The sequence below is a fragment of the Sturnus vulgaris genome, chromosome 2, assembly GCF_052056855.1.
Source record: "Sturnus vulgaris isolate bStuVul1 chromosome 2, bStuVul1.hap1, whole genome shotgun sequence".
Taxonomy (NCBI): domain Eukaryota; kingdom Metazoa; phylum Chordata; class Aves; order Passeriformes; family Sturnidae; genus Sturnus; species Sturnus vulgaris.
The window spans coordinates 72,469,569-72,480,641 of record NC_142244.1 but is presented as its reverse complement, the minus strand read 5'-3'; the positions used below and the strand labels follow the sequence as shown (position 1 = coordinate 72,480,641).

Sequence of the window (11,073 nt, the reverse complement as noted above, 5' to 3'; positions counted from 1 at the left end):
GAAAGTTCTGCAGTGTCCTGATCTTGTGGCATCACTAGGAATTCCACTATCTTGCAAATTATAATCCCATATTAATATTCATGAGTTCCTAATTTCCCTGCAATTTGTGCCTACACTCTTGATGTCCACTAATGTTTCTAAGGAGACTAGTAGCAGTAAATTAATTACTGATATGATTAGATAAAATTATGTTTATTCCTGCCCCCCCCCCCCCCAAAAAAAAAAAAGCCAGCACAGTTCTACGGAAAAGATGCTAGGCTGTTTCATAAAAAACATACAAAGATCATAATGCAAAATAGGTTTAATTTTTTAATCCAGTAATCATGTAAAATGGATTTATGTTGAAAGCACAAGTAGGCAGACTGGGAGTTCCAGTTTACTTTCTGAACTATTCACATTATTCTTTTGTGTTCCATGGGTTTTGTTGCAAAGCTCTAGCTCCACATAGGCTAGCAGTGGAAACTAGGGAAAAGCGAACTGCAGTGACATCTCTTCTGGCTCTGAATAAGAGTTTTGCCTTGAAAGCACCGTGACTGCATTTATGCACCATTACCTGCCTGAGTCTGAATTAATTTGACAGTCTCAAAACTGCAATACATTCTGTGGTGGATATGACCTTAAACATGTAAATATATTTCTATTATTTAAAGCCTAACATTCAGTTGTCTTGTTACTCCAGATATCCCTGGTTAGACCACAGAGTACTTGAAATCCCTTTTATTTCCTAGTGGCCAGATCTACACCCGTCTGAACTGCTGAACTGTTCAAAATCAAGTCCCAGCAGGATTAGCAAAACAGACATTTCTGTGAATTGCACAATTTTAGAAATTAATCAGTGAGCACATGTCCAATACAAAAACCCACTAGAGACTACTCAAGAAACAGGCTATCAAATTTAAATCCCCAGACCATGTGAAGAATTTCTTCCACTTGGAACTGTGTCTAGAAATGTTAGCATGGAGTACTTGTCTGTTGAAATTTGCTGTGCAGTCACAAGTAAAAGTCTTTTCCACACGATGGTTCCCTGTGGATGGGACCTCAGAACACACAGGCAGGGGTCCAACATGCACTTCAGCTGAACTCCCGTGTTTGCACATCCAGTTGTTCCTATTTCCTTGGCATGTTTCTTTGCAGACCTAAACAATTGCATGTCTTGTATGTGAGTTAAGGATCCTAGTATGTTGACATTAGATGACAGTGGCATATTCCCTTGGTGCATTCCAGGACATCAGAGCCTCCATGCTGCACAATAACTAATGAAGCTGGAACCTATGATGTTTGTGAGCAACAGAATCACATAACCTGATCAGTAGAATCTCACAGGAAACATACTCCAGTTTATTGCACAAATGATCACCTCTGTTTAGCCTAACCTGTTTCTCCTTACAGGCACACGGTGCTGGGGCCTTCTTTCCATGTAGGTTAAATGATCTCTATCTCCAAAAGGGAAGAAGACTGACTTTTTGACAGAGTAATTTTTTTTTTCCTCCATAGATCTCCTTGATTACTCTGTCTACTGGGGTGTGTATGTAACCATAGTGAGGATTCCTGCCTTGCTTGATGCTGAGTTTAGTTGTCTTTAATCCCAGCTCCAGCTCTTCTGGCTGGTGCTCAAACCCCTGCATTTTAAACTTAAAGGCAAGCCCCAAGTGCCCTTTTTTATACAATATGTGGAGTTTTGGATGAAAGTCACTCAGCAAACAGCCCCCAAGTGAAGATATTCTCCTGGCATTTCCTTCTTTCCAGCACTGAACAAAGAGATAGGCATTTAAATTAGATAAGATGCACCCTAGAATACAGTCTTTATCACACCCAGAAAATCACTGACATTGTGTTGTATTGCAATCCGAGCAAGATCTACATCTCTAACAATGTCTTCACAATGTCGTTAGTAGATTAATTTTGATATGAAAAAACGAAAACTGGCCAACACCTCAACTTAATGGGCTTTATTTTCTTCAAGCACCAGATACCATAGCATCATTACCATTAATATACATTGTTGTCCTTATGCAAGAGGAGTGTCACAGATTTTGAGGTACTACAGAGTTTCTGGGATGAGATGGTTTCTCGGAATTTGGGATGTTTTTGTTTCATTTTTTGGGGGGGTGTGGTTTTTGTTTATTATTATTATTATTATTATTATTATTATTATTATTATTATTATTATTATTGTTTTGGGGAGAGTTTTCTGGGGTTTGCTTTCGGGGGGCTTTTGGCGCTTTGTTTTTGCTGAGTCACACCTTTCTTACTAAAAACCAGAGGATTTTATTCTTCTGTACTTGAAACATTGCTGTACTGGTGATGCACTATGAGTGTTTCCAAAGGACCAAACTCAAATTTAACTACATAGGTCTCATTTGATTCCATGGAAAGTGTGCAGCTTAATCCTATGCAGTCCATTTCACATTAAGAACATGTTTTTCACCCAGTTAGCATTTCAGTGAAGCAGATTTGGGAACAACTTTGTGACAATCTTTGTAAATCCTAGCAACCAATCCTTAGCTAAGCACATGCTTTCTAAATAGGGCCTTTAAAACTTTTCTGTACTTCTTCCAGAGATTTTCATATTTTTAAAATTGAGAAATGCTGGTGTGCAGTTTTCACCTGCTTTAGCATTAATTTCTGATTCATAATCCCTCTACAAACAACAGGTTTATTAATTACAAAACCTCCCACAAGCCATTTTTGTCACTGTCTTTTCTATTAAAACGTGGAAAAAAACCCAAATGCCAAAAAAATGTTGACTTGGAAATGAGCCACCTTTATTTTAAGGGTTTTTTGCAGTTGGTGTGTTGTCCCAGCAACCTAGGTTCTTACTGTCTGGCAGAAGAGAGCTTTCTTTGGTTCCATCATGTTACAAAGCTGAAAAAGGGAAAAGAGAGACAAGCAATGAAAATTCACCATTTCATTATTCAAATATGTGAATTACCCTGAGCTGCAGCCAAGCCATGAGGCTAACCCATAGTGTTCTTCAACACCTATTCAAACCCTTCACTGCTGCAATACTTCATTTCCATTAATTAAATAATTACACCAAACTCTCTGTAAAGATAGAGTTCAACTGAATTCAGGCATTCCAAAATAGTTATTCAGTAAAGCTTAAGCTCATATTATTATGCCATGAATTGACAAAGATCTTGTTTATTTCCCTTAGTAGATGTTTTTCAAAAGCCTCTCTTAGTAAAAAAAAAAAAAAAAAAGAATAAAAAACCTCCCAAACATGAAAACTAGCCCCAAAATTGTAATTGATGACATATCACATAATGAAAAAACAGAAGTTAGTGTCCAAAAATCGTAGTTCTTTATTTAATAGCAAAGTTTTTATTAAAATCTAATACAGTTAATACGTCATAAAAATGAAGTCTCATGAAGTTTAAAAAATTATTGTCCTTGCTTATATAACATGAACACAATTATTATTAGTGGAAGAAGGTGGTGCTTGAGCAAGTTTACATAATAAGATTACATTTCAGCCTTTTTCTTATGCTTCACCTTTGGTATATATGATCACAAACACTTTATTTTCTGTCAGTCACATGGGTCAGAAAAAAAAACAATGATGGCTGAGAGAAACAGGAGCATAAACCATTTCCTTAAATGATCAGTTGAAAGGAATTGACAGGAAAGGGGAGAAAGGAATCTGAAAATGTATACAGAAGGATGAAACAGAAGATATATGTGCTTTGCAATAGAGTGAGCAATGACAATCAAGGGAGTGGTCTATCTGATATGCAGGATTTGAGATCTGTTTTTTAATCTCTAATGCTCTCATCCATCTAGATGTATGACACAAATATAGGGCAGCCAAAATATCTTTGTGCAGCTGGAAAATCAGAGATGAAGGGTGTCAGACAGTAGAGGTCACAGTGGTATAGCTTACAAAAAATACAGACAGGGTAGCTTGTATACTAACCCACAGCTATCCAACACCCACTGTGAAAATGGGGAGGAACTGTGTCCAGCCAGAGATGAAAGTTTGTTTCACTCACTACAGCATTTCATTTTATCCACCAATTTTTTCTACTAGATGTATCTAAGAGCAAATGGAGATTTTGATAGAAATGGAGGACAGGAAAACCTCAAAGATCATGAATTATATTTACAGACAGTTTGGTAAATTTAAGCATGCATAGGGAACTAAGAACTGATATAAACCGTGACACCAACTGTGATACTAGATGTAAACACCAATCTCTGGTGTACAAAGTTTTACATCTCTTACCATAATCTAAATTGCAGATTATGCAACTTCTCTTTAACTTCTCTATATGCAAAATATACCAAGTTTTTTACAGAAATGTATTCTTCTAACAGAAGTTTTGCTTTCCTCTCTGTCAAAATGAAAAATCTAGAGGAACATAGAGCAAAAAGCACAGGCCAGAAAAAGAGGAAGGAACTATTAATGACCACAGGAGAGACATAAGAGAGACAGATTTCCCTCTGTCATGCAAACCATGAGACATTTGAAAATCTTTTTATACTAAGAGAAAGCTGAAGGTTTGAGCATATATCTAATGCATTATTGTGAAAAAAATTAAGTAGTGACAGAATAGTGATGACACAAGGTTGGTGAAACAAGTAACTACTGAAGGAGTAATTTCTGAATGGAATGAAAGTTTGAATCATATAATGAGGGAATCAACAGCTATGAGAACATCAGTTATTTCAGAATACTGTGAAATAAAGTATGCTGAAGTATGTTAGAATCATACATCTTTTGTATGCTTACATGCACATCATGGGCCCCTTCCCTTCCCTTCCCTTCCCTTCCCTTCCCTTCCCTTCCCTTCCCTTCCCTTCCCTTCCCTTCCCTTCCCTTCCCTTCCCTTCCCTTCCCTTCCCTTCCCTTCCCTTCCCTCCTCATTCATGACTATTCAAATCCTTCACATAATTTTTTATCCCATTGTATTTCTTAGTATCTTAGAGAGTATCTTAGATACTTTCTATCTTCATTTTTAGTTATGTTGAAACCAAGGGCCTGACTTGCATATCTGGGTAAATATAATGCATTTGAGTTGGATTTTTTTAGGCAATGCATTGCAGAATTTCACCTTCATGACTAGGTTTGATTTAAGTCATTGCAATGAAACCATAAAAAAATTTGTTCACTCTTATTGCTCAGTGCTTCCTGCTAAACACTCAAAGTTTCACTGAATGATGTTTCTTATTCAAAAGAATTGTATAAGGCTATTGTTCTCTTTAAAACAGTTTTCCTCCCAGGGACAGATGCATTTCGAAAATGAGTAGAGTGATCCACTGCAACAATTATTGCTGATATGTAAACTCAACAGAAATCAGATACCTGATCAGCAGGTAACTGAAGCTTGTGTATGTGTATTACTGTTGTGCATTTGCTGTAGATTAAGTGGACGTGGTTGTGGGCTGTATTAATAAACAATTTCCTGTAAAGACAGAGAAGCATAAATGCCAAGAGCCTGGAATGCCATTGCTGTGCAAAGTTTTGTTCACCCATCTTAAAGAAGAGGATTTGAAATCAGAAGAGGTTCAAAGAAGGACAGATGGCATGATTAGGGCAGCCTTTTCTCCAAGATTAGATAACAATAAAACAGTTTTTTTGGGCCAGGAGATCAAAACTTGGATAGAGGTATTTTTACCCCGTATAAATCCATTGGTGAATAAATACCCGTGAGAAAGAAAGGTTATTTAAATTGAAGGATAATGCTGGAGGTAGAAAAAATATGTGTAAGACTCATCCAGGATTAATACATTTTCAGAACTAACATTTCTATCATAGAATCATAGACTCATAAAAGTTGGAAAAGATCTCCAAGATCCTGTCAACCATACCAACCATGCCAACGAAACTATAACACTAAGTGCCACATCCTATCATTTCTTGAACACTTCCAGAGATGATGACTCCACCACTTTCCTGGGCAGCATTTTCCAAAGCTTAATGACCTTTCCAGTGAAGAAATTCTTTATGCTGTTCAGCCTGAACTTTTCCTGGCACTATTTGACGCCATTTCCTATTGTCCTGTCACTAGCTACCTGGGAGAAGAGGCTTCTTGTGATACCCTCCTTTCAGGTAGTTGTGGAGAGGGATAAGGTCCCCCACAAGCCTCCTTTTCTCCAGGCTGGATGCTCCCAGCTCCCTCAGCCTTTCCTCATGGAACTTGTGCTCCAGCCTCTTTACCAGCTTTGTGTCCTTCTCTGGACTCACTCCAGCAACATTCCTGAACTGGAAGACCAGGAACTGGAGAAAGTTCGGGGTGTGGTCTCACAAGTGCTGAGTACAGGGGGACAATCCCGGCCCTGGTCCTGCTGGCCACACTGTTGCTGATACAGGCCAGGATGCCATTGGCCTTCTTGGCCACCTGGGCACATGCTGGGTCATGTTCAGATGCTGTCAACCACCCCCACATCCTTTTCTGACAGGTAGTTTTCCAGACACTCTTCCCTAAGCCTGTAGCAGTGCTGAGGCTGTTGTGACCCCAGTGCAGGACCTACCATTTCACCTTATTGAGCTTCATACCATCAACCTTGACCCATGCATCCAGATTGTCCAGATTCCTCTACACAGCCTTCCTGTCCTCTAGCAGATCAACACTCCCACACAACCTGGTGTTGCCTGAAAACTTATTGAGGGTGCACTCAATTTCCTTATCCAGACCACCAGTAAAGATACTAAACAGGGCTGGCCCCAGCACAGACCCCTGAGGGACATGACTGGAGCCTGATCCCCAGCTGGATGCAGCACTGTTCACCACCCCTCTCTGGGCCTGGCCATCCAGACAGTTCCTACCCAGCAAAGAGTGCTCCTGTCCAAGCCATGGGCTGCCAGCTTTTCAAGGAGTCTGCAGTGGGAGATAGCTCGGAAGGTTTTGCTGAAGTTCAGGTAGACAACATCCACAGCTTTTCCCTTATCTACTAATGGGGTCATCTGGTCATAAAAGAGGATCAGATTGGTCAGGCAGGATCTGCCTTTCCTAAACCCATGCTGGCTGAGTCTGATCCCCTGGTTGTGATCACACCTTATGTGTTGCACGATGACACTCAGAATTATCTGCCCTGCAGCCAGCGCTGCAAGTCTATCACACTAAGTATTTTGAATAGACTCTTAGAATTATTGCCATCTGTTTCATGAAGTTTTCCTGTTTTCAACAATATCCTTTCTTTCAAAATAACTTAGTGTTTAGTCCAATATGAATCAAAAAATCCACCACCTCCACAAGGCAACATCAGAGAAATTGGAGGTAATCTATGAATATAAAATTGGAAAGAAAGAGTGGAAGAACAAATGGAGTTCTGGAAACAAATAACTGTGTGGGAAGATGTGGAAATTCCAAAGATCATCTCTGCCACAGATGGGGAGGAGTACTGGAGCACAGATAAGAAGGCATATGAGAAGATGAGGATGTTGACCCTGCTATAAGAGAAAAAAATGACCAAAGTTCATCATTCCACTTTTTCCTTATTTTTTTTTAATTGACAAGGGCTATTTCATGCTTCTCTCTAAACACATGCATCATGTCTTACACATTACTGATAAAGCATTTTGCAATTACATCCTAAATGAAAGCTAAGTATGATAAATTCATGCTCTACTACACAAATTAGTATTGAAAAATGTGAAAATGTTGCATTACAATTCTCAGTAACCAGATAATACTGAGCATGAGGAATGGGAGACTTTATACCTCTTTAGTACTTGGATCCCATCCCCTTAACTCAGATACTTAAAAAAAAGTATAATTTCTTTATTACTCAGGGAAAAGGATCAATACATTGTTAACTAAATGAGAAGTACTTTAAGAGCACTTTAAGTCTCCATGTTTAAAAATACTGATGTTTTATGAGAAAAAGTTTGGACTGGAAGCACATTCAGGTACAGCCTTGATTTTAAAAGACCAGTTATGCAGCCAAATATTATAGAGCTGATCATCACTCTTGTGCTTTGCTCTTGAGCTGTAAGTCTGTAGGCAGCAAAACTCCCAGGGTCATGATTAGAAGGATAATATAAAAGAGTTTAACATTTTGAGATTTTGTGGCTTTATAAATCTTTTTTATTATGTAAGCAAGGCTGAAATCATGGCAAAATTATTTCTACATGGAAAGCAGTGAGCAAGTTCCTAAGTCTTTTATCCCTTTTAAGGTAGTTTTTCTAATTTTAAAAATAATTTTTACAATCACTTAGGCCTTTTGGCCTGTGAAAAGCCAGTATTTGTAACAGCTGATGGATTTTTTTTATTTCTTGACACTTTAATAAAATATTATGCCATATAAATACCTTATTGTGTATATTATTTATTGATTTAGGTACACTTTCTTTCTTTGAATCCTTACTAAACAGATCTCTTGTTTTCTGAATTGATTTTGCTGTCTCAGCCACATTGAGGCATAGACACTTTTTTGGCTTCCATCTGAATGAACAATTTCCTAGTTAGACACACTGGATTTGGAGTTGGGTCAATAAAAGCTTTACTGTGTCCTTTCTCTTTCCTCACACAGCTCACAAAAGAGAACTAAATTCCATTCATCCTTTCACTGGCCACTGTGGAATCTTTAGCAGTGCAATTCTGGCCGGGATGAAGAAACATGGCAAGAAATTGGAAGAAACACAAATAGGAATTCTTTATTTCCCATGCTCACTGCCCTGAAGATTTGCTGCCACTGGGAATGCATGTGAATTTCCTGGACTTTAACTATTTGTCTCTGCCAATGAATTACTTTGGAAGTATAACACATTAGATATCAAAAGACGATTTAGCTTAATCCTGCTGATTCTGATGTGGATAACTCTAAGTTATTTGCAAAAAAAAAAAAAAAAAAGGACCATTTTGAGTGGTTCTTGGCAATATGAGCATAAAGGATCATTGAACAGTTCTCATGCAAAGAATACTTCTAACTTCTGAATAACATAGCCATAACCATGGTTTATTAAAGTGTTTTCACTCTAATCTTTGTGGACAGATGTAGATTTCAAAGATTCTGGATTGTTTGCAAGGGTGTAGCAATGCATTAAAATTTACTTGGCTATTGTTTTTGACTTGCTTTTTTTATGTTAAATAATGCATTTTTAGATAGTCTATTCAAAGTAAAAATTCCTACTAAGATAGGAAGATATCAATTTAAATTTTAGAAATTTCTAAAATAATTTCAGATGTCTTAAATTTAATGCTTTTCCATTGGCTTGTGTATATGTATGCATATATCAGCTCTGTCCTCTCATTTTTAAGACCTTTTTCTTCCATTATTTCTATGTTGATGCCACATGCACATAAACATGAGATATTAAAAAAAAATTGTAGCATAGAAGTAGTTTTCCTATAAATTTAATCATAGCAATAATTTTACCAAAAGTCTTTATGTGGGCATGTATCAGACATGCAGATGGCACGGGTGTGCGTACAAAATCCTTCTAGGCACAAATCTAGGACTCACCTAAGTCCAGACTGTTGTGTTCTTATGTGACACAGTAAAGTCGCCCAGGGGATCTCTTGGAAGGTAAAGAAAAGGACGATGAAAAACCCCCAGCAACTTTTCCCAAGTCCTGATAGTACAGAGGAAAGCAAGGCTTGCTGTACAATTTCTATATGCAGTTATACTAGAGATCAGTGTGGTTCACAGAGCACTTGACCTGTTCTGACCTACCCATCCCTAATGGGTAACTAAGCACTCACAGCAAGGTTGAGTGGAGACCATCTACTCGTGCTCTCTGCCCACAGGAAGAGTTGCAGAGAATTCTTTGCTGCAAAGAAGTGCCTCAAAATAATGAAAGAATTTCAGTTTGAAAATGAGGATATACAATACCATCCCAGAAGTCATTTGTAGGACTAAAAAACAACAGGCTAAATGGAATTAAAGAATAATTTTTAAGTAATGCCTCTTTTAATATTCATCAGGTTTTGAAATTTGCTAAGCGGTTGGCAGACAGTTCATTCACAGAAAAAATCTATCTATTTGCATCATGCTAACATACTAATCCTCTGATTAGGAAAGACAGACACAAACAACAAGGGTCACTCTAAATTTGACATTTTGAACATTTTCTTTCATCACCTTTGATATGAGCCCTCTTTTAGTAGGATTTTCAAGCCATTAGATAAATCACCAAATATCTGTGTCACAGCAGTTCTGCTGAGTGAAGACTATTTAATATGTATTTTGTTAACTTCGCTATGGAGTCTAAGTTTTATTTCCTCTTCTTTTTCACATTTTTATGACCAAAAACTCACTTTGAATAAGAATAGGACTTTGAGAGACTACTGCAAGGTTATGTTCTGCTGCAGAGCCTAAATTCTTAGTTTACTAAAACTTTTGTAGCATCATTTCTTGATTTTAATTAAGGTAGAGAGGATGATTCTGAATTTGAAAGGAGAAAGGAATAAAAATTCTACTGTTTTGAGGTTGAGAGAGGGGTTTTTTTTCCATGCCTTTCTACTTATTAAGAAAGCAACAGATACATAAGGGGTGGAAATAAGTAATTTATATCTTACACAAAAAAATTCTGGAAAGTGAATGTTTGAGAATCCTTAAAATGCAAGATCACAGATGGACAATTATCTGGACTCTAGATTAATTGTTTTTAAATTTTCAGGAGATTTAAAAACAGAAGAAATCATTACACATGGGTCGCTGGAAGAACAAAGGTTACAAGGATTTCACCATTATAAACAAATGGTGAGTAGGAAGGGCAGCAGGACCTGCAGGACCAGTGAGTGTTGTGTACTTTTATGCGTTTTCTGTAATGGGAGGTAGCTTTTTCAAAGGTAGAAATGATAAAAATCATGCTGATGGGACAAAGTAACAAATGTGAATAAATTTTCAGAGAGGTTATCTAGTCAAACATCTTGTTAAGGATTTATTAGAGATTAACAACATGGAAATTTTTTAATTTTTTCTCTTAAAAATACAAAGATGGAGGAAAGAGGAAGTCTTGACATCATAGAGTATAAATACTTCAGAAAGGTACTAAGAAGTTCTAGAAAGAGGTTTCTTCATTTATTCAGAAAAAAACAGGATCATATTTGAATAAAGTTCTTACTAATAATCACATATATATATAATATCAAGATTAATAAAATGTTGCTATACCATATATATTGA

At 37.2% G+C, this 11,073-nt stretch overlaps 1 long non-coding RNA gene across 2 annotated transcripts in view; it reads right to left on the bottom strand.

Moving 5' to 3' along the window:
- Window positions 1-1,938: 1,938 nt before the first annotated feature.
- Window positions 1,939-11,073, bottom strand: part of LOC148224848 (uncharacterized) — a 112,070-nt gene continuing 102,935 nt past the window's right edge. For both annotated transcript variants that reach the window (XR_015801975.1, XR_015801976.1), the window contains one exon: window positions 1,939-2,865. This is a non-coding gene — a long non-coding RNA (uncharacterized LOC148224848). The remainder of the gene's footprint in view (window positions 2,866-11,073) is intronic.